At 42.4% G+C, this 24,038-nt stretch overlaps 1 long non-coding RNA gene across 22 annotated transcripts in view; it reads right to left on the bottom strand.

The window, feature by feature from the left end:
- Nucleotides 1-264: 264 nt before the first annotated feature.
- LOC128149667 (uncharacterized) overlaps nucleotides 265-24,038 on the bottom strand; it is an 87,240-nt gene continuing 63,466 nt past the window's right edge. For 14 of the 22 annotated variants that reach the window (XR_008237790.1, XR_008237725.1, XR_008237785.1 and 11 more), the window contains 3 exons: nucleotides 20,505-20,815; nucleotides 18,714-18,888; nucleotides 13,128-15,874 (listed from right to left, as the gene is read on the bottom strand). This is a non-coding gene — a long non-coding RNA (uncharacterized LOC128149667). Of the gene's footprint in view, nucleotides 1,567-13,127; nucleotides 15,875-18,713; nucleotides 18,889-20,504; nucleotides 20,925-24,038 lie in introns of those variants that run through there. The other 8 variants (XR_008237796.1, XR_008237733.1, XR_008237761.1 and 5 more) reach the window with 7 other exon arrangements.

Raw genomic sequence — 24,038 nt, 5'->3', positions numbered from 1 at the left:
AACAAGCTTGCTTCTTTGGTGTTTTATCAACTAATACTGAACATGCTTTTCATGTTCATAAGAAACCAGGTATTTCTCTGTCCAAAACCGTTTGTAAGAAGAATTCCTGCCCTTGTTTAACTGACTGCAATCTGTGCAGAGGGGGTCTTGACAGGGCAACCACAATGGACTAGATATTTCTTTATATTAATATTTTCAAGAGCGACAGTTAAGTATTTCAGTTAAACTATATCACCCTAAAATGAGATGGCTTCTAACAATTCAAGATCAAAAGTACTAGCAGCAGAGAAAAACAGGAAATTTTAATTCTAGGAATGAAATTCACATCAAAGGATGCTATGCTTCCATTTCTTCATCATAGCCTAAACAAATGAGATAAATCCAGGCCATTCACTGTTCTGGATCTCAAATGGGATTTATTGATTTTAACACACTTGGAGCATTAATACATGATATAGTCTACCAAAGGTGAACCACAAGACTGTACTTATTCTCTGGTTCTGTCCTTCTATGTGCATGAGCATGGAAGTTTCCAAAAAAGTTCAGTATTACTTTATTACCAGGACAGGACAAATGTCCATCTAACTCCAATTTCAGGTCTCTGACCATGGCAAGGAGCAGATGCTTCTAGAAAGATTACAACAGATTATAGATCAGTTCTTCCACTGAAAAGGAACCATAAGAAACTTCTTAGGCCAGAGGCTAATCTTATTTAAAGGCTACTGACAAGCTATGAAATCATTAATCTAGGTTGAGGGGAAGGAAAATGTAGATTTCTCTTGCTTCTGGAAAAGTATAAAATCCATCCACATCTCAGCTTTTGGGGGATTCCCCTGCAATTAGGAATAAAGGTTGGGGTCTCTACACAGTCTGCATCTCCCAAAGCACACCACAACTACTCCATTGTGTATATTACTTGGCAAGAAATGCCTCGACACATCCTGGGAGTTTGGAAGGCAGGCTTGCTCATCTTCAGAAATGGCATCAATGTAACTTAGAAATAGCTGAGCTGATCCAATGCCCTGTGTCTTGGCAAGGCACTGAAACAGCCGGATGGCTGCTGGCACCAGGCTCTCTCAGCCAAAACCAGTTGGGGAATCTCTGCTGAACTGCAGCTGAACTGCATTTAGTTCTCACATCAAAAGTTTTGTTGATAATAGTCAATAAATATTTTTAGGGAACATTTTAATAAACACTTCTTTTTTCTTTTTTTTTTTTTTTTCATTTTTGCAAATCTGACAGCAAGTATTTTCCTTCACCCATAACACCAATGCCCAGCAGACCCAAAGAAACCAACCGGTGTTGCATGAGTCTCTGGCCTCACTTCTCCCACGGATGCAGGAGCTATGCCATAACAAGTCAGACATGGGCTGGGCATTAGGAGACCGGGATCTTTGGGTAGCTCGGCACTGACTCATTGTGGCCTTGGGAAGCCACTCATTCTCTCTCTGCATCCCTCTTCCCAGCTGGTAAGTGGAGATAATGTTGTTTACCCATCTTCATAAAGTGGTCTGACTGATGAAGGTGGAAAAACACTCATAGACTATCATGCTGAAGACACCAAACCTAGGGAAAATATAGAGATAAACCAGATGTTACTGATGGTCTGACTGCTCTTGGAAAGATTCCTTAGAGTGATGTGATCAGATATGACAGTGGATGAAAAAGAAATAAAACAGAAGCTAGTAAAATATTAGGGGTGACAACAACACAAAGCAACAACGACTAGCCTGTAGGAAAAGAAAGTCCCTGGTTTGCCGATGGCTGCAAAATTGGCCAGCAAAATGCCCAAGGAAATGTTGAGTAGATGAAGACTCGTTTGCCTTGAGTGCCTACAGTTCATCGATTTTAATTTAGCAGCATTCACTAGAAGTCATTCTTGGTTTATTCTCCCATCAATTTATTTGAACCAGTATGTCTTTAAAGTCAACCAAATGTAATAAAAGGATATTTTCCAGCATATATTGTTGCAACAAAGAAGAGAACAGTGGAACACATTTTTCCCAAACCATTTACTAGTCTCCAGGGAGATATAATTTCCTTTCAAACTGAGCTACGTTTCAATTCATAGGACATTTTTATTAGCCATTTTGGACTAAGTAATTGACTCTTTTGGAAGCAGTTCCTTCATTGTCGCACTATCAATTAGTCAATGAAATATCATAAGGTAAAGTGAGAAACTGACAAGATATGCATCTGCTCCTGCTCGGCACTTTGAATAAAACTCTCCTTCTTTTACTCAGCTGCTTAGCTGAACTCACAACTTCATATCGCCATATGTAAATGAGCAACAATTCATTTCTTTATGTGGAATTGCGGAAAATACCGCTATGTGAAAAAGTCAACAAGAGCATTCCCACCCTCAGTAGGTAGAAGCATGGTGTAAAGCAGGAGGAGACTGCTGTATGCTGTGTTAAGTGGACCTCTTCTGAAAGCAGATGCAGTAATTCACACTGGACCACAGAAGGGCCAAGTGCTTACTTCAACATGAAGTTGCGGCTCAAGGATGATGGCATCTTGCAGGTTTGGGGGACAATACAGTAAATACCTGCTTCCCTTGACTGGCTGATGCAGTACTCTGGATCACCAGACCTGCTGCTGACGCAGAGAAAAATAATAGAAGATGAAGGTATGGTAGACTGAGCTCTTGAGAAGAAAACCAGCAAACAAACAGAAGGTGGAGCCTCTGGACCCACCAGCTATGTACACTGAGTCTGCTTTGTGTAACTGCAACTGAACAAAACCACCGCTACACACCAGGGATTTGGGCACAGAGTGATGTATGTACACTATGCATTTGGGGTTGGATGTAGTTTCCTTTCATGCTCTTTTTTGAAAGAACTTACTATACTGGACAGTTAAGGAGTATAGGAAAGTTCAGTTAGTGGCTAGTTGGCCGTTGCCGCTTGCTTTTATATTCATTCCTTTTTTGTCAAGGAAAGATCAATAGCACATGCTCAGCACAAAACTAATGTAATCAACACCATGTTTTTGAAAGATTAAACTGCACCTTTGTTGGGAAGTATCAGAAAAAGTCATCTGAAAACCTGAAAATACTCTTGGGCAGTGGAGTGCATAAAGTATGTATTACAAAGGCCAGAAAGAAGACGATAATGAAACCTTCATTATTGCAGACTGGACTGAATCACCAATATTCGTGTGACATGATATGACATGACATGACATGACATATGACTGTTACCAATGAAATCTGATTTGCAACTTCAAGTACAGTAGCTTTTTAGAGCTGTATTCAAACAATGAAGAAGAATTAAAGATCCAGGCAAAGTTTCACAAAGCAAATAATTTCCTTTTAATTGAAACCGTAAGGGCATAGTTTTGGATGCAGTGAATGCTCTGGAGCTCGTTGCTTCATTTGAACACAAGTGATTTTAAGCGTATTATTACATGAATATATTGCACTACATCCCTCACTTAAAAAAAAAAGTCATGGAAAGGCAGCAGAAAAATACATTTCCCTCATCCCTCCCATTCTGAATGTGGCACACCAGCAAGCTTTTGGCATGGCAGCTTATATTAATACTACACATCTATATGGGAATCATATACTACATTTTTATGTTGCAGTCTTAGCCAATGTTTCCTTCTTGTAAAACATCCAAGGTTTCTGGTAGAAGCTTTATTACAAAAGATGCATTGTTTCCACTGAGTTATGCAGTAAGAATAATCAGGCAAAATTGTGATATTAACCCTAATGGAAACAAGACATCCCTTATTATTTGCTGTTGATGAAACTTTGTGATTTGAAGAGACCCCAAAGAACTATGATTAGCTTCAGAAAGGTAGAGAAAATGATATTAATTTCTATGTCTTCATTTTGCAAGCTGCCTGGTCTTAAAGACATCCTTAATAGAGGCAGAAACTCTGACAGCTGCAAATCTTTGCTTGTTGGCCCCCTGCACAGGAGAAGGGATGAGAGCTAGGGAGTGGGGCAAGGCAAGTACTGCAGTGGCATTTTGCCAGCTGGGGAGGCGGTAACTGATGGTCTGCAGAGGACACACTGATCGCATGAGATTTTGGTTGTTTCCAGTTGCTAAATGTCATGAAAATAAGCTTAAACACTTTAAATAGTTTCTGCACATCACTTTCCCATTGCTGTGGTTACCTCAGGTGTGTTCTGTGATCACAGATTAAATGTTCTGGTCAGTTTTAAGGGGAAGAGCAGACGGCAGGGCTCAATCAAAAAAATAGAAGTGGAAGCACTTGTGTGCATATGTGGCTGAATTGCAGGGGGGGGTTTCCACTGAACCCATAGTATAATGGTGTTAAAGGACTTCTCACAGCAGTCCGGACAGGAAAGTAACATGAACAGGGAAAATGTGGTCGCACAACTACTACCTCTGCAGAGTTGCCCAGTGGGGGATGCACACAGTGCGAGTGCTGCAGCCTGGGCAGGTCGAAGTGCCACACATGGAAAGAAGAATCACTTCTTTTCTCCCTCACAGTTCATTAAAAAATGAGGCTTTTAATGAGATTTCAGGTAATACATGTTATTACGCTGTTTGCTGGCTTAAAACAAGAAAGGTACAATGCCTGTCCACATAAAGCTGTTTTCATGAACTCATTTGTGCTGTCAGAGTCCAAAGCTGGCTGGGGAAGGTATCTCTCCTTGCTCAGAACAGGAGAAACTGCCATTTTGTGAGTAATTTAGGATGCAGAACAGCATAGAGAAGAAGTCATGCTCTCCTTCATAAAAACTTAGGTAAACATATGTGTATGTAAATAAAGTAATTACATAAACTAAGACTTTACTCTCTGTGTCCAGCTAATCAGATCACAGTGTTAAGGAGACAGTTCCTTTGTATTCAAAGAGGAAAGGGATATTAAATAATAATTTGGATTTACCAACTCATCCACTATCATATTGTAAGAATTACAGCTGAGATCCAATTCAACAAGTTTTTCAACAAGTTTCTATGATGCTGTGAAGCTGTCAAAAACACGTAATTATTTTTGAGTACACGGGAAATATTTGTAAGCTTAAAGTTTAGCAAATATTTAAGCAACATGCTTTGCTAGTGAATTTAGTATTTTTTTCTCCATTTTGCAGTATAACTTGCACAACTGCTCCATACCATGTAATAATGAGTTCTCACAACCCCTTGTCAGATAGTACCTGTGACACCCATAGCACTATACGAAAATCAGATGAATTATCTGAATTGTGTTAGGCTAAAAATTGACTAGAGTATTCATTACCATAGTATACATACTTCTTATTAATAGTTTATTCTGATGTTGCCTTTCCTGCATAAAGTTTTTTAAAATAGGGTGATTTTAGAACAAAACGTACACAAGGGCAATAGCTGAATTATGTAGTATAGAGAACTGTTAACAGTGACTTTGGGATAAAATATTTTGAGAACAGATTTTTGGATACTGCAGTGGCAGAAAAAGATGAGCTCAAAACTCTAGCTGGAAAAGTCTGCAATTTTCTAGGCTTAATGCAACCCACTCCACTTCTGGAGACTTTCACGTAGTCCCCTCACAACTGGCAGGAGCTGTGCTAGGAAGCAGCCTTTGAAGAAATTCCCTTTGCAGGGAGGGAGATTATGTTGAAACCTCCCTGCACATAGTGTGACTGTTCACCAAGGACAGAACATTATTGCTGGCAAATGCCATGACCTCTGCCCAAAGACAGAGTTATTACAAAGCCCAGCCTGACATCCCAGTACAGTTTGTGCAAATAACAAAACGACAATAAACTCAAGGCAGCTCTGAGACAGGGTTCCCAGTATGGCCAAATCGAGATGCTGGTCTTAGGTTTCTTTGGGCTGCTAATGTAAGGCAGTAAATAGCATGACATCAATTCTGTTTACTTTTCAGGCTGCAAAACCGCTGAAATGCACCTAAAGATGGACATTACCACCTGCTTATTCTAACTTGGCTAATAAGTTGGCTGAGGCATCCCTCTGTCTGGGTGGGGTGCAGGCATGTTTCAGCAGGAAAGCCATTTGGGCCCTATCATGGCTTTCTCCTGCACTCCTCTGCTGTGCCACAAACCAGGGCTGTTATGGAGAGAGAAGTGGGGCAGGCAGGACTATGCAGGCAGAGATGAACAATGCCTTAACAAGAACAAAAGCAATTTCAAATCCCACCAGTTTGTCAGATTACTTAAGACATTTGACTGAATGTCAAAAATGTTTCAATGAATTGTTTCGCCACCCAGATCTTATTTCTAGGCCCTCTTTTGAAAAAAAAAAAAAAAAAAAAGAAATCCTGAAACTTAGTAATTAACTACTTAATTTCAGGTTTCCTCAAATACGTGTTTATAATTCCATTGTGCAAATGTGACCCAAAGCAGTAAGGCTTTGAACTGGTTAACTTAAATCTAGAGAAACACCTTTCCAAGTCCAGTTAGGACAAAACTTAAAACCTCACATCCAGCTTCTGGAGTCTTCCTAATGCCCCTGTTTTGCCCCCACATTTTCACAGATGACTGCAGGCATGTCTCCCACACCTATTTGGTTCATGCCCAGCAGCTCCGCAGAACCGATCACCTTTCTTCCAAATGGATTTGGTCTGCTGGACGCTGACTTAAATAACGTGTGTGATGCCATGTGTGCCATAAAGAAGCATGACAATGTGATTCACATGCTGCCTACAGATTTTCCGCAATCTCTTTGTATTGTAGGGTTTGTACTCCTTCATATCATTTGGAGGAACTCTTGGAATAATGATTTGGCATGTGTAACTGTTTTTTCCATTTCTGTCATTAAAGCTGCTTTCAGGGCCATGCTGAAACAGCAACAAAAGTCTTTCCCACATCGCAAATCACTGTAGTACTTGGTGTGCACTATATCAATAAAAAGATTAGCTTACTTATAGGAAAAGGATGACAAAGTCCACAATTGTCCAAGCCATGAGAAAAATGAGGTTCTGTTTCAACTAAACCAGCTAGTAACAATGTCACATTTTAACCCTCAGCTCCTCAGGTACAGTACAAGGCTCACAAGTGGATTTTATCTTATGTGCAGCATTAAATTAGTGCCATTAACCTTGTAGGTCAGGGCTTTGAAGTCAAGCAGGCATTTTGCTATTGATTTCCATGGAGCCAAGATTTTCATATTTATTTCCACTGACTATTTATCTCAAAGCATCAGGAAAATTTTCTGCTTAGAAGCCCAGAAAAGAAATGTGAAACAGAAGGGTGTGGGAAGAGGGATTTCTCCCTTGGTGTGAATGCAACATCTTCCAGTACCATCCCAACTGACAGCAACCTATGCAGACTCTGAGACAGCCCTACAGGGACCAGCAGAAGTATTTAAAATACTTACAGAAATCAATTTTAATGGCTTTCCAGGAGTGGAGAAAGAAAGCGACAGGCAGACAAATGACTCAAGTGAAGTTGAAGCAAACAGAAATGGTGCTGGGGGAGGGCAGAAGAGGCTAGACTTAAACCTGGAATCATGCTGCATTGAAAAAATGGAGCAACTCCCATAGAGATCCCTATTCAAATCCAGCTTTTTAAGGTTCATCAGAACAAAAATTTACTGAGCCAGGTAGAGGAATTTGAGAGAGAGGGAGGTAATTCATATTCTGTTCCCATTCACTGCAAAAGGAAAAGCACCAGGCTCCATGATTTTATTAGTTAAGCATTTTAAGGAGCGCCAAGAGTTGATAGCAAATTTCCAAAAGGCCTGGCTTCTGTCATGAGGAAATCATATTCTGTAAAAAGAAAAAGAGCTAGCAATGAAAAAAAGTATCAAAAGTGGGGAAAAGATACCTGGCCAGGGACTGGTGACTGTGAAGTGCACACTAAGGAGCTACTGGTGCAGGGTTTTCTTGGACTGCACAATGGGAGAACCACAACAAACCACAGGGCTATGGACACGATTACCAGCATGTAAGAAAGGGCCCCATACTGAAATGGTGCACAGCAAATACAGGACAAAAAGATGGCTCTTTCCAGTGGAGAGTTTCCCATCTAATTGTACCTGTGGGTATCACTTAATCCAAAAGACTCTACTCCAAATACTCAGGTGTTGGACAAGATGACCCTCAAAGGTCCCTTCCAACCCAAACCATTCTATGATTCTGTGATCATACTGGAGCCCAAGAAGTCACGCTGCCTCTATGTGAGTCCCGTCCAAGCACATTGAACAGCAGTTCCAACCAAATCAAAGAAGTTACACAAATTCGCATTTCTGAATATAATAAGGGAAAGACCTGTTTCTAGTGAGCATGTAAGAAAGCCTTACAGGATGCTCAAGAGGGTTTGCATATGGTCTTCTATTCCTTCTAAAGGAAAACAATTTTACAGACCTTTTTCTTTGGTATTTCCATAGCCCTGGGCTCATTTTTAATTTGTAACTGAGGACTTGAGTTTGCTGGGAAGGGTCAAAATAGAAATTCTTATTTCTCTGCGCATTTCCTTCCACGCAGCCTACACATACCCAAGTGCTATTCATTGTTTTAATGAGAAGAAAAAGGAATGGCATTTCAGCTGCCCATGGGGGATCCTCACTGTGTAGCAAAATAGACTACATGGCATCAGGCCCTCAGGTTCCTTGGTTTTTGTTTACAAATGTGAATATGATTTTTTTTTTAAGGAGTAGTGTCCCACTGCAGGGACAGTGATCAGAGGAAGCCCAAGGCTCTCAGAGTGATCACGCATGTTGAAGAGGAACCCGGGGTTGTACGTTTTCCTGGCTGCCCAATGCGATTTGGGATCTGATTTGCTGAAGTTCTCAAGCTTTCAGTCATTAATCAAGTCAACACAAACTATGCTTTGCACATACGTAGTACAGTCTGATGCCAAATGATAGAAAATCAAGGTGCTGGCATCTAAGGTAGGTGCTCCAAATTAAGCAGGTAGTCTCTCAGCTGAGCCTCTGTGCCTTAGCTTCCCAGCTGGAAAATGGGGCTATCCGCCACCAGGAGGTCGTTTTATTCAATCCAAATCAAAATACCTTGTGCATACTTACGATTTTAATTTAAGTAGGAAAGTATAGGCAAATGCAATCTTTCAAATTCATATTTAACTTGGCAAAATGAAATAGCTCCAGTTTTCCTCTTACCTTTTTTCTTGCAGAAACTATTCACTGACCTCAGTACAAACTAGTGAACTATTCCATGTCCTGAAAACATGTTGCTAAGAAATAATTATGCATCATAAACATTTAATTTAATACTGCAGGTAACATTTTTACATTGTGTTTCTTAAGGCTGATTTTTTCATTAGGCACCTTCTGGAAAAAGCAGTAAAATACAACAGTTGGGTTGCATCCTTGTGACACTGGTGCAGTCCCCAGTGGCAGCTGGATGCGGTACACGGATTTCAGCTGCCTGAGAAAACGAAGCGGCAGTGGCAAGCCGTTAGCGCTAATACAGCAGAGGAAAGAGGCAGGGCATGCAGTGCTTTGTGTGAGGATGTCAGACGAATGATGAGACTGAACAATCTTTGGTTTGTTTCTCGAGGGAAATGTGCCATAGCCCACTTGAGGTGGGGTTTGACCCCTTCTGATCCAGGCTGCCTTTTCCCCAGCTGTCTCCTCAAGCATCTGCTGACCACAGCCCTGCTTCCCAGGACCCCATCGCAGCATCAGTGTGTCTGATTTGCAGTCCCAGCATCTCCCATCTGGGCCTCCTGTCCCCATCTCTGTTTTTCTACCATTTCTGCTCTTGCCTAGCCATCTTAACTTGTCCATAACCGGTCCCTTTAAAGGCAGGGTTTAGCCCATCCCTAAAAAAACCCCCACAGAGCTGCCCCTGAGATGCGGAGCGGTGAAACTCAGGAAAAGAAAACTGGGGAAGGCAAACGGTTATGGGGACAACAGCGAAAAATGCAGGGGGAGGGGGCAGCCCATGTGTCCTCCTAAAGGCAGAGGATTAGCACAACAACCCGCATGAGACCTATGTCCTGAAAAAGTCCAGGTTTGGCTATTGTCCAAGGACACAGTGTAGCAGCTATACGCACGGCAGAAGGAGAACACCCAAATAAAATAATTGCTGTGTGTCGTTGCTGTCCTTTCCTGAATCCTTGCATTGTCCTGGGGACACATACAAAGTCTTTTCTTCTCTCCGCTCTTGGCTGCCCAGCTGGACCCCGTGGCCTGTCTTGCTTTCAGAGTCACGCTCCCCATGAGGATGAGTTTGTCCCTCCACTGAATCATAGCTGTCTTAGTAGCAACCACATTGCATTGAATTTCTCTCCTGCTTTTGGGGGGCTTCCCTGTGCCCAGCAGCACCGCTTCTGGGGTGGGATGCTGTGAGCAGGGCAGCCTGAGGCAGGGTGCGGGTGTGAAGGAGGGCACAAAGGTCCAGGAGGGCTGGGTACCGCTGCAGCATGGCCATGGCGGCTCATCCCACACAAGCCAGACGCAGCACGGGGGCACTGGAGTCTCAGACAAGTTACTGGTTTGGAGTTTGTGCGCTTGTTCTTTCAAGAAGCAAAGGAATACATTTTTTCCACAACTCTCTTGCTAAGGGAGCTGGATTGGTTTTAAAGAGGCAATTCTTTTAGAGACGACAAGCCAGCTCGAGGCAGGCACCAGCAGGGAAAATTTCTGCACGAACAGTTAAAGTTATAAGCATGAAAAACAGCCTTGTAATTAGGACTGGGAGGCGTCTAAACAGGCAAGTGCCTGCAGCCCCCACCCACCGGCCTGGCCTCACAGGGTTTGCTATCAGCCCGGCTCTTACTACCGTTTGACTTGGGGTATTTCTTCCCCCCCTGCCGCATGCCTATGTTCTTAGGGGCTTTTTAAGGGAGTTTATCAATGGCTTTTTCGGAAAGCCAAATAAATTATGTCAATCAGTTCCCCCGCCCAACTATTTAGTGACATTTTTTAAGAATTCCATTAGTTTTGTTAGACATGATTAGTTTTCCATTTAGATATAATGTTCCTGTTCTGTATAAGAGTGATATTTACTGATGCTATTTTGCTTCTAAGTTAGCAAGGCTTTCTGCATTGGCAGTGTGTGAGCGTGCACACTTTGGCAGGGTTTAACGCATACAGTGATGAGGGCATTGTAAATACCTAGACAAATTAATAATGTAGCACCGAAGAGGAACACAAGTCAGTTAATATTAATGCTAATATCAAAAGTGTCTAGAGCAGCAGACAAGATAATTTTTCTCTTTGTCAGGAATAAAGGGAGATCAGTAAGGGCCATGCATAGATTGCATAACTTGGCTTTAAAAACACGAAATAACTTGGAAAACGCCATTCTTGATCCTCTTTAAAGAAATAATCAGTGCTAGTTCTCTCTCTCTGACTTAGTAAAGGAACTAGAGCTATGCCCTTAAACCAGGGCTGTCAATTTATGTTGACAGACCTTGACGAATATAAATACAGAGCACCTAACCCGAGTAGCAGTTGAGGGGGAGAAGTTAAAATGAAAACCTAATATTGGAAAGAATTGATCAGCCTTCTTTCCTTTTCTCTCTGGAGCCTGCTCAAAGCTCATTTATTGGAAAGACTGATGGCAGCACGGAGACTGCGGGACTAGTCCGGGCTCGCTGTGCAATGCACTTAAATGATTAGGGAATATTGGACACCTTCGCTGGAGTCGGCTGTTTGTCCTCCAGTCTGGGAGCTGCGCGGCGCTGACTGCCAGTCGTGCATCAGGACAGCCCCGCGCGGAGCCACTTAGTGCTGCTGATGGCGCAGGAGCCCTCCCTGATCGATAGCCCCGCTCCTCCGCTGCCTTGGCTAAGAGCTGAAGAGACTAGTTGGTGCATATGTGATGACTAGAATTTAATTATATATCAGATTGATTTTCAATTACAACTTCAAGGAGCTGCTTGCCAGGATTTCGAGTTCATGAGAAAGGCCCTGCGTCTCCTTTCTGAATTCTTTTCTCCCCATATTCCTGCGCTATGTGGAAAATTTTACAGACTCTCTACCTTCAGCTCTCTGTCTGGGGATAAACAGCTTCAAAGTTTCCAGTAATAATGAGAAGATCAGCTCTATCTGAGACTGAACCTATTCAAAGCTGGAAGAGGAACTTTAAAGATGTGGAATAAAATTAAAACGTCTAGTTATAATGGTGATTTTTTTTTTTTCTTTAACGTAAGTTTCCCAGTGCTGAGTTAAGAAGCAGAATCTACCTTCAAATTGGGGTTTTTTGATGTTGGGCATAACACCAAAGGGGACTGAATTCAATCCAATCCAGTCTGTAGAAATGGGAATGTGTGAGTAATAAAACATTCTCATTTTATAAACCCATTTAAACCTGGTCCTGGATGAAACTGGGAATATTCGGCATATGAGAGCAACCAAGTAGATCAGAAACCAAAGGTTTTCATGAAACTCTCCCAGATCAGTTTTGTTTCTTTTATGGGTGTTCTTATGGCTGTTAACATCAGAGATTTTAATAAGACTTTCAACAAAATGCAATCAGTATGTGAACTGTATACTGGGCAACTACATGAAAAATTGAGCTGGATTTCAGGGGGGAAAAAAGAGATATTAGTCAAATTTCAGTGTTAGGTCTGATCTGCTTACTCCAAAATATGGAGACAAAATTTGCCAGTAAATTCACACGGAAGTATTTTTAAATTATATAAAGTGGAAATTTTCAGAAAAAAAGAGAAAATACAAAATTTTGAGTGGACTTAAAAATTGATTTGGTGTGGACAGAAAAAGAAAACCCTGAGCAAATGAAAAAAGAGCGGGAAAACAGTAGCAATCAAAGGACTTAGGCTTACATTTGCTGGGACTGGGAATGTCTTTGCTCATAATGTGGCAAAACGCGTGTGACGCAGCCATCTCCACGTGCACCACTGGCTTTTCCAGTGATGGCATGTGAGCTCCATCAGGCAGCCATGACATTGAGTACCGCTGATAAGAGAGCAGCAACAGTGTCTGCCCCCAGGGCTGCAGGAGGGACTGTAGCCCCCTTGCCTGCAAGCATGGCCACAGGCTAACACCCCACTTGGCCAGCTACCCTGTCTGCCCCATACATGCATAACAATACCAGGTAAATGCAAAACACCTTTCGGAAGGTACATTGCTATATGCATATAAATAGGTATGTGCTAGATACAGTAATAAATTAGTCCTGAGTTCTGTAGCAAAGCCTCTGATTTTTATAGAATAAAATTTTAACCTGTTATTTCCAGGAATCTGTATTGGAATAGAGATAGGACTAACAGTAAGTGAAGGTGAAGCCATTCTTTAATAAACCTGTAAACTGCTAAATACATGCATTGTCCAGATCCATTTGAATAGCAGTGTTGCTGTAATACATTTTTATTTAGATTTTCTTAATTTTCTGAAAAACTTGCATGGAAATCTTGACAACATGTCATGTATAAAATCCAGCCTTTTTCTCTTATCCAGTCACAAGCCAGCTGCTTTCTTGAGACATCCTGTCTGCAATGCAGATATGGTTCACTTTGACCATTTTGAACCTGCCACCTGGTTCCCCTCCATGTTCTCATGAGAATCATGATTTTATTTACTATATTATACCTCCTCTGTTACCTTCTTTCCAAAAAGAATAGTCCTACCTGAATTGCTGTCTCTTTCAAGCTCTTAATTACCCTTCTTTCCCTTCCACCTACGTTTTCTAGTTCTATTCTATCCTTTTTGATCAGTGGGAGACAGGTTTGCACATGATGTTCATGATCCAGGCACACCTTGTATTTGTACTATTTGATGTTGATAATTCCTGCTTTTTCTCTGCTCTCTTCCTAATAATTCCTAATGTTCTGTTTACTTCTTGTGATTGCTCCCATCCATGAAGTTGATGTTTAGATAAAACTACTTACTGGAACCAACTTTCCTAAGGATTATAGAATAACAGAAGAGCTCAGGTTGGATTTTGGGAGGTCATTGAACCCAACGGCCTGCTCAAAGCCATGAGATATTGGAAGGCTCCCAAAGCCATCTCTTCTCCAGGCTAGACAGTCCCCGATGTCCAGCCTGTCCTTGCAGGGCAAGTGCTCCAGCTGCCACCATCCCGGTGGCCCTCCACTGGATTCACAGTTACCAAAGCCTTCCTTATACTGGGGGCCCAAAACTGGACACAGTGTTCCAGGTGTGGTCTAATAAGTACAGGGGAAACCTCACTTTCTTCAATCTGCTGGCTATGCTGCACTAGCTATTTATAGAGTTATTTACACAGCCTCCTGTGCATGTCTTTTCACTTGTCAGTGTTACAAAGTTCAGCTATCACTTGGTCACCCAGTCACTCAGGACTGTGAGATCCCTCTGCACCTTGCCAGTCAAGTTTGCTTTCTCTAAGATGATCCCATCAGTGAACATTGTCATCTCAGTCTCAGCCCATTTCTCCAGACTGTTTCTGAATATATCAATGCATTATGATTCAAGTACCATGACAGTCTGATAACTGAATTTATCCTATTTCAATGTTTTGCAACAGAAGCAGCCATACCTTCAACTAGAAAGCATGATTAGTCTCAGCCTTTCAAAAGCCTCAGCATCCTTCAAAATATTTACCATATTCTCCATTCCTACTGACTGCGTTTTTGTTTTAAAGTGGGCCCAACCAGCACACAGAGCTTGCCTCTGTAGGCAACCCCATTGCAACCATGGAGAAGCTTACAATAACCAGCTTTATAGCTGGTGGTAGATGCACACAGGATGGGGTCTTCAGTGCTAAATCTTTAGGGGTTGAGTTACAGGAGAGACACACAGCACCTGAGTAGGGGAGACATGAATAATAATAACATCTTGTCTGTGTCTGGGCTTCTGAACACCACCAAGATCAGGTACACAAAGTTCACCTAATCAACAGGGTGCATCTGTAGAGCCGACAAATGTGGCTGTAACAGATACTGGCCCTTTATGTGAAGGTGAGAAAAATTCTCAATAGGGAAGACTCAAATGCACTGAAGCTGGTTGGGCTGTCACCACCACCTCTTCAGAAGCCTCCATTATCTCTTTTGCTTCTGTTTCTCAGATTTCCCTTGAAAGCTCAATTGTGTCTTTGACATGGGGATGCTAGAATGAAAATGGAAATCTTCAATGTTTAGAGGCAGAGGTCACTTGAATACTCAGGAGCTAAGTGGGACAAAAGGAAAATATAAATTAACTTTACTATGAGATTAAGAGCACTTCATGATTCAGGTTTTGTTCTTCTCCTGAGGACTAGACTCCCCCTTTCAGCCAGGATTTCCTGACATGAAGCAGTCAGGGTGTGAGAAGGGCACGGCACAGGGACGGCAGCATCAGGGTGGCAGCATCCCTCTCGAGGGAGAGTCCCATTCAGCATTTCAGTGCTCATTAGAATATTTTCTCAGACAGTCATAAACCAAGGATTAAGAGAAAGGATTTTCACAGAGAAACAAGCCCTTAACAGAGTAGGCAGCAGGATGTTTTTGTACTTTATCAAATAGAGGACAGGGCCAGGACACATCCTGAGTGCTGCTGTGTTTAGTTCTCCAAAAAAGAGCAGCTCTACAGTACCAGCACCACACATGTATGAGTAGAGCAAAGTTTAGTCTTAAAGAATTAGAGGCAGGTGAAAATCAGAAACTTCTGTATTTAAATCCTTGTGGGCTCATGCCTGTTTGCTGCAGAGAGGCTGCTGGGGTGTAAAATGTTCGGATTGCCTTTTTCCCCATAAGGCCAGACGCTGGAGGCTGCCTGCAGTTTGTAAACAGGATCCCAGATGCTACAGCTTTTCATAGCCACCTTTTCTTTTGTCTTTCAGCACATTGCCAACAATCATGTCTGCTGAGCCTCGCGTTCAGTGCAGTAAAACAAAGTGTGTTTGAGAAGACCTTGGGTTTTCCTCCAAGAGGATGGCTCAATGCTCTTCAAGGCACCTGCTAGAAGCACCTGTGGTTGAGACAAGGTCCAGTTTTAAAATGAGGACAATGCAGTCATACACAGCCAGCGAACACCAGCTGGTTCGTCTTGCCTCGAGTCTCCTCCACCTAAAATGAAACAGATCAGATCCATCACATTAGTGTGTTCAGTGAGTTGCCTGATGTAGACAGGCTCAGACACCCTCTTATCATCCTGTATCTCAAAGAGGAGAGTGGTCGGTGCACCGCCTGAGTGCTGCCTGCTGGAAGCAGAACATTTTGCTCCCATTCAGTGGTTTCCCCTCCAGTGCCAAAGTCCTCCTTAATTTTCAAAATTTTAAGCTTGCCTCATCTTCTGAGTCCCCATACACTGACATTTTTCCAGTCCTTCTGCCCCATGTCTGTTCCCTGATCTGCTCTTTCACTACTTCTTTTGCTTCTTCAGTTATCACCTTTCTGAACTTAAATCTCAAAATACATTCTCCATTTCTCTGCTTACCAGAAAAAGAACCATTTCTCGTTGCACATTCCCACTTCTACCACAGTTCACTCTCTTTGTCTTGATTCAGCCTATATTTAACTTTTTTATAATGTACAAAACTTTCTCCCATGGCCCATATGAAAGTTATGTTACCCCAAATTTTTCCTGTCTACTCCACTTCTTGTTGTCAAGTTTTCCTCAGGATACTTTATAGGGAAGATTCTATATAAAACATTTATTGTACTGTATCCTAGAGAACTGGCTGGTTTTAGTGTTATCAGTGGCATTATTAGAATGAACAATATTATAAGGAGGTTTGATGGGAATTACAGAAGCCAGGTTACAGATCTACTCACATCAAAGAGGGAGACAGAGAGCTTGTAGTGTGGGGAGGGAACAGATGACCACATCCTAAAAGCCTCATAAAAGATTTCTTTTTAGCCGTATGTAATCTAAAATAATAATAGGTCCTTATAACCCAAACCTTTGTGTCCCTCCCACAGGCTAATGAAAATTTTCATGTGCCTCTTGCCACCTTTTACATTCAGGCAACAGAATGAATATTTCCAGAACCACTTTTTTCACTTTTTTTTTCCCTTTGTTTGCCTGAAATCACTGTATATCTCAGGAAATACAGACTGCATATGCTAATCACCACTCTGAATATCATCAAGAGAAGATAATATATGGCATAATAGAGGCAACATCGCAAACTAGCATTACCAAAGCTGTGACACCAAATTTCCAAGGACAGGATTGGAAAATCAATCTGCATTCCTCAAGCAGTAGTTGGTATAACTGAACAGAAACCTGCCTTGAGGAAGAGCAAGGCAGTAGTGTGCTCACTGCAGCTGAAAAACTGTAACTACAATAAGCTAAGACCACATTCGACACTGTTCTCTGTGTGCATCAGCTGCCTGGATCTCACCTCATCTGTGCACAGCGCCCTGCAGGATCCAGCCCTCTGGATCCCTTTAAAGCTGGAAAGGAATAAGATACTCCTCCATTCCATGAAAAAAAAATCCTGTTTCATATCAACTTTGGGGACACGGCCCCAGGGAGACAAAGCCCCATGGTCCCTGCTCATTGCACCCTGAGGGACTCTGAAGCAGAGGTCCTCGTCCACTGGTGCCGTGGCCCCAAGGCTTCCCAGCCAGTCCTGCTGACAGGCTGCCAAGCTGGCAGGTGAACAGCCTGCAGGGAAGCAAGAAGGCCTCCCCATCAGCTGTTTTCTGAGCCTTTCTGCCTTTATGTATTACTTTTTTTACTGCAGGAGGCCCAGACTCAGGAACCAAGAGCCTACATGGAGCTCGATCACGTAGTAAATGTGTTGCCATCATGGCTGGAGAGAAGCAGCCTGAAAACCCGACACAAGTGCACTTCGAAAAGCAAACAAAATTACCCTTTCTGTTTTTAAGAAGTCCTGCGATTTTTCAGCCTGATTCATTATTTTCTTGTGAGAGGCTGAATTATTTGGGAAGGAGACAGTCATACTGTCTAGCACTGGGCAGCCAATAGCCGTGCTTTGAAAAACCCTTGGAGAGACTGCTCCTCTTTGACTGTATAGGGAAATTTGGCTGCTTAGAGTGCCCTGAATCATCCTGCAATTAAATGTCTGCAATGGGGATTGCAAAAACGCATGTGATGTTGGAATATTTGTCTCTGACAAAGCTGGAACGAGTATGAATCTGAGGAGCCTCTCTGCTTTAAGAAATTCACAGTTCACCATTGCACTGCTATAAATAAAGTCTATAGGTGAAGAGGCAGTGGGCATCAGCTAAAGCCATTTTGCCAACAGGTAACAGGTATATGCCCAAATGAAGTATAACATCCTGGCAAAGCACTTTAATGCATTCATAACAGAGTCTGTATTCTGGCTTTCTTCACATAAAAATGCTTCCAAAAATCAGAACCACAGCTAACACCTCTGTCAGGTACAACATGTCAAGCTTAAAGCCTGAAGATGGGCAGAGATGTCCCATGAGCCAACTTTGGGAATTTCATTGTACGATCCTGTTTTGCCAAAAGCCTGTTTCCTGAGATCTTTTTAACTAAGTGGTTTCAGAAAAAAGATTGAAAATGGCTCAAATTCTCATATCCCACAGGCTCAAATTCAGAGGGTAAAAAAATCATGACAGTTTAGTGACGTGACAAGTTTTGAGGCAAGACATGAGACCACTTTTGTGACTGACCATTTTTATATATCCATTTTATGTGTGGGGTGCAAAGAAGCATAATTACTTTGCAGAGAAGTTATGTGGCAGAGCTGAGAGTTGTACCCAGGTTTCTTCAGATGCAAACTGGACCCTCCTCTATTTTTGTCTGATACATGGGACACTTTTGTTTTCAGGAGTTGGTTACTTTTAATAAATTACTTGGTGGGGAAGGAGGGAGGATTGTGGGTTTGTGGGCTTGGGAGTCAGCCCATCATAAACATACATATGTACAGCTACAGAACAGCAGTAGATACCCAGCTTCGAATCCTACCCTGAGGAAGTGGCACTAGAGACTTTGCCAGAAGTTACTGTGATTGGTGGTGGCTGAAAGTTCCAAGGAAGGAAGACACAAGAACTAGAAGGAGACATTGTATAGCGCAGCTGGCTCTGGTCCTGGAGAGCAGCTTCCATGGGAGGTTGAGTAGCTTTTTTCTTCCAGGGAGGAGCTGATAAAACCAACATCAGACATTTGAAAACCTTAAGATCCACCACAATGGCAAAATATGATTTTTATTGTTTGATATTGTTCTTTACACTGATTTATGATGAGTTACCACAACGAATCCTGACCATTGAAAGGCTATTTACTTTTCATACAAGACAAACTCCTTACAATAATGCAGTGGTTTTTTAAAGCCGAGTTCAGCCTTTAGCCTGAAGGAGACCATCAATGGGAACCAAATAAATTCTCTGTCCACGAGTTTCAATAAGCTCTTTTTTTTTTAATCTCCCAGGCAAAAAAAAAGTTCTTGAAAAAAAGTTACTTTGGGAAATAGATGCAGAATGGGTTTTCTGTACAACTGAGAGATGGACATTCATGGTTCATTTCTGGGTGAACTTTTCTTTTTCCTGCCTTAACACTTATTATTTTAGTAAAAAACAGCAAGGTAAATAAGAGCACTGTCACAATCAAAGAGAAGAGCTGGAAATCTGAAATTTCATCTGCAAAGCCCAAACACCAGCCGAAACACCAGCCGTGATTCATGTTCCACTGATGTGGCACATGCTGGAAGCTGGGATGAGCACCAGCCTCCGGCATGCAGCAGGCTGGTCTGGTGGGAGAACAGAGATGTTGCAGATGAGTAGACTCCACCAAAGCGCACACACTCGAAATACAATGAAGAAACGAGCCATGTGCATTAGAGTGTACAACCCATCTTTGTGCTTAGGAGCATTTGTGTTGTAGAAAAAAGCAAAAGCATTGTTTATAGCAAAGCATCTTGGTTTTGTTGGGCTGTGTTATAAACAGGTGACTGGTTTTACCCTGGTGGGCTCTGGTCCATTAGAGCTACTGCAGATGCACAAAGTGGCTTTGGGGCAGAAGAGAGCTGGAGAGGGGAGGACTCCCTAATCTCGTGTTTCTTGCAGGATATTGAACACATGCTGTGCCCCATTTCATAGCTATATCCAGCCATGTCTATAAGGATTGCACTCCTGATCCACATCCCCCTCTGGAGGCTACCTGAGGGTCAGAGCCCTGACCTCTAGGATAAGATGGATGGAAAAGTTTCTGTTTAAAACTGGAAAGCTTTTAATGGAGAGCAGCTCTATTCTTTGTGGGGAATTTCTGTGAGAAATCCTTCCTTTCCACAGAAAATTTATGTGGGAATTTTTTTAATAAAAGCCAAATATTTGAAACCTCTCCCTTTCCCTAACAGAATATGTCACATCCCCACACTTCCCTGCATTGCGGATCTCCAGCCGGACTTCATTCCTCACAACGTGTGGTGGAGAAGTTTCCCTGTGATGCAGGACCTTCTCTTGTAAAGGAATTTTCTGCACACCTCTTGCACCCCTTTTTTCAAAACAAGCTCTGGTCCAAACTCACACCCACTGGAACCAAGTGGAACCACGCAGGCAGACTGCTGCAGGCTTTGAATCAAAAGCACATAAAACACCTCACTCATTTTCCCTGGCTCTCCGACTCTCTTCTGCACTTTCTTTTCCAAAACAGAAGGAGGGAATCCCACAGCCTGTAGCTGTTATTCGCCTTTTCCTTTCCCTCTTCTCCGCTGAGGTCAGGAAATAAAGCAGCCTGAAGGAGTGCTTGTTCCACACTTACCAGTGCATCACGAAGTAGCCTGAGGCGGGGTGAGCCTCTGCTGCTCCTCCATGGTTGCCTTCCCTCAATGCTCGAGCAGGACGAGCAGGACCCATCACAGCAGTCACTGCCGAGGCTCTGAAACAGATACCAGCACCACGAAGGGGAAACTCAATCACATCACTTATGCAGCTTCTCTTCCTGCTCCAGCATCAGGAAGGATCCTGCTAGGAGACCTCCCAGGCAGCTCTGCTTCACAGATACATTTTTCTTGTGCTGGTTTCCCCTGTCCTCTTTGGGCAGTTTGAGAGACGCTGTTGCTGGAGTTGCTGCTGTAAGGCATCCCAGAACCCAGGTTTCTGGATATGTAAAATACAAGAACTGAACGTACATTTTTAAAGCTCAACCCATCTTGCATTCAAGGACACAGAAAAGACTTCTCTATAGAAAGAACGGAGAGTTTAAAAACATAAAGGCTAATAGTAACAGCTGAATATTATTTCCATGAGCTGTTTTATACCAGGACTAAATCTGTCTGCTTTAAACAAAAGGAGATAAGCAAGCATCCCTCCTGAAACTGATTATGCCTTTATTTATTGCTGCTGCAGTGCTAGGGTGGGAGGCAAAGATGGGATTAGCGGGGATTAGCCCTCGGTTGCCTGCACTCAGGCCATCACTGCTGCTCGGTGTCAGGGGCGCCGGCAGAGATGGCTGCTCGGGCTGCACGACCGCGGGTACCTGTCCTGGAGAGCAGCCTGGAGGCACCTCACCGTCACCCACCGCAGCCCTCTGTCCTCTTCGCTGTCAGAAATGACCCTTCTTCCTCTGCACTTACCATTAGTCTCTCAGGGAACTTTGACAGGGCCCAGGCTTACTCCGAAAGAGATAAAAGTGGAAAGGTCACACCTCTGGGTCAGAGGCTAAAAAGCAGATAAAACACCCTGCCTTCAGAAGCAAAATCCAAGGGAAATCAAACCAGCTCCCAAGAAAGGGTAGCTTGTAGGCTGAACTCCAGTGGGAGGATGCAATTGCCCTTCTTTTAGCAACTTCTCCCCCCCCCTTTTTTTTCAAACATGGGTTAACAAAATATATTTAAGCACAAAACAAAATAAACTCAAATGAAAAACCCAGCCTGCCTCCTCTCCTACGGCTGATTTAATGGAGACTTTTGCTCTGCAGGGTCATCTTTTCATCTCTTACTGAGGGCAGAGTAAAAAATGTTTTTAAGCACAAGACAGACAAAATTTGGTATTAAATGTTCTTCCTTTAACCAAAAAGGGGCACAGCTAGTCTTCTGACTGGTGACTTTGAGAGGACTTGGAACAATAAATCAGAAAATGTCAGCTTTCAGTTAGGCGGGTTAATGGAGGGGATAGTGGCAAGTTGTGGGAGGGAAGAATAAACCGTGTAAAGCAAAAACACAGATAATACAAAACGTATGCAAATGAGGATCTAAGGAACCTCTTCAGTGTATTTAGCAAGAAATTATTAACATTTCTATATGCAGAAAAGGCAGCCAGAGTGAGCCAGATGCACACACATGTGGACTTTTACATATAGAGCCACAGGCTGAGAGAGAAATTTTGTTCAGATCCCTTTGGATCTGAAAAAAGAAAACAAATATTCAGGTCACTTCTCCCAGGGGAATCAGCACAACAAGGGTGACTGAGGTTTGCATGTGCACGTGTGAAGTGAGATCCCATGGCAGCTCTGCAGAAATGAGCATGCCCATGCAGAACCTACAAATCTACATTTGCACAGATGGCTCCAGTTGCTCCAACATTAACATTAGGAGATCAAACTTTTGCAGTTTCCCTTCTTTCAGTTGATATTTCTGCAGTGTGCTGCTAAAAGCAGATAATTTAGAGGGCATTGTATCAGAGTTGGATGTTTTCATGTATTTACTGCTAGTGCCTAGTTTTATGTAACCCACAAACTGTCCCTCTTCAGCTTTATGTGCACAGATCCAGGTCTCCCTTCCAATAAAAACTGAAGTTTTTGCCATTGCCTTTGCTTGATTTCCAGCACTTCTCCCCCACTTCAGTTTTTTCATTCAGCAGAGTTTTAAACCCTCAAACTTCTCTGCATAAGACCAACACAAGGAAGGAATGAGGAAATTCAGTTTTCAGCTTAACCAGAACAACTGCTGAGCCATTAGAAACTCATGAGGGTTTATGAGGCCCCAGAGCACTAGAGAAAGGTTGACATGCTATCTTATGCAGAAATGGAAAATCTGGGGAACGACCAACCGGTTTAACCTTGGCAAGATACTTGAACACAGTATTAAGCAACTCCCTCATAGCAAATAGGAATAACTCTGATAAAAAGAACTGGTTAACTTGAATTTGTGAAGAACAAAGAATGTCAAACCACAGTCTCTTCCACCAAGAGAGAAAATGTTTTACTGTCTGGAAGAGGATCCATGGGTTCAATTTTGAGTTTAATAATGTGTTTTCTGACATTTTCCTTGCTAAGGATGTAAGTTTTTAAAAAAGTTCTCCAAAATGGGTGCCCAATTGGCTGAAAAACACAGTCAAGTAATAACATCCAGGACATAAGTATCCGTCTAGGAATATACACCTATCAGACAACTGCATCTATCTCCCAGGCTTTCATGTACTAGCTTTTTCTTCTAACCTGACTGAGTGTGCCATTGACAGCTGCATCTAAGAGCAATGGTTTAAGCAAGAAATTAATAAAACCACATTAACCATCTCTGCTCCCTCCAGATCTAAAGTTTGAGGTGATGAATCGCACTCCTGGCTTTTAAGGTATTTTCCATGCATCTGCACTGGGTTTCAGAGCAGAGCTGGCTCCCAGGTGCCCAGCTTCCAGCTGAGCATTTCACAACATACAGGTAGCCCTTGGGGTAGATACTGCCAGGCTGCAGAGAGCACACCTACGTTTCTCTGAACTCCTGTGACAGAGGAACTTGTTCTAGGTCATAAGGAAGACTGTAAGAGAGTAGGATGTAAATCTAGGTCTCCCAAATCACAAGCTATCCCCCAGCCATGGGGCTTGGAGGGAAAAAAATACAATATTTCAGATATGAAAAAAAAGAAAAGCAGAGATGCTTGTTAAAATATACTTTGCTGCAAACTTCATTGTTTGAGGTTGTAAGAGCAGTTTTATTTTCCAGGTGGTGAAACAGTCAATCATGCTTTTAATACATGTAGGCTTAGCTAGCCGATAGATCCATACGGTCAAAACCTGGATATGAGTTTTGTCTCACAATGATCGAAATCAGAATCACAAGTAGAGCTCCTAATCTAGTGCCTGATAACACACTGTGTAAATCATTACGTTAAATGATAAGCCCTCTGGGACTCATCTTCAGCATACGGCTGATCATTAAACCTCTTTTAGGTCTTTTAAGGTTATTCTGAAGTTAAATCAATACTTAGCTCATCTCTGCTGCTGTCCTTCATTGAATGCATCCAAAGGACACAGTCCTTTTCTCAAACAAGGGGAATCCTCACTCTGGTTTTAACTAAAAACTCTTCATTCCAATTTTTGGAATATTAGACTATTCCAGGAAAGCTCCTGAAATGAGTT

The sequence above is a fragment of the Harpia harpyja genome, chromosome 1, assembly GCF_026419915.1.
Source record: "Harpia harpyja isolate bHarHar1 chromosome 1, bHarHar1 primary haplotype, whole genome shotgun sequence".
NCBI classification, from domain to species: domain Eukaryota; kingdom Metazoa; phylum Chordata; class Aves; order Accipitriformes; family Accipitridae; genus Harpia; species Harpia harpyja.
This window is presented reverse-complemented; position numbering and strand designations above follow the sequence as displayed.